Source organism: Penaeus monodon, chromosome 23 (assembly GCF_015228065.2).
Source record: "Penaeus monodon isolate SGIC_2016 chromosome 23, NSTDA_Pmon_1, whole genome shotgun sequence".
Taxonomy (NCBI): Eukaryota; Metazoa; Arthropoda; class Malacostraca; order Decapoda; family Penaeidae; genus Penaeus; species Penaeus monodon.
The window spans coordinates 38329621-38329951 of NC_051408.1; the positions used below are offsets into that span (position 1 = coordinate 38329621).

Genomic DNA, 331 nt, shown 5'->3' on the forward strand with positions numbered 1-331 from the left:
GCATTCAAATCATCCACTCTGGCATATTCGCAGACGCCAATGAAAAAGCGTCAGTTCCATCTGAAATACTCTGCTTTTCTCATTGTTCAAGACATAAATACTCTTATCCATCTGCTACACTAATGCCTATGTACTGTATATATTTCGAATGTACGATTATATTATTATTTTGTAATAAAGAAATTTACTTTTAAGTTTGTTTTATATTCTTGTGGTGGTTGTAATTTCACCTGAAGGTGGTAATTAAAAGTAAGGTATTATCGTTGAAAATACTGATAGTTATAATAAGGAACACTAGTTAGTTATTCATTGATAAGAAACAATAGTAAAT

The 331-nt window shown here is 29.9% G+C and overlaps 1 protein-coding gene across 1 annotated transcript in view; it reads left to right on the plus strand.

The window, feature by feature from the left end:
* The window catches only part of LOC119588003, a 16798-nt gene that overhangs the window by 10101 nt on the left and 6366 nt on the right, over positions 1–331 (plus strand). The window lies entirely within an intron of this gene.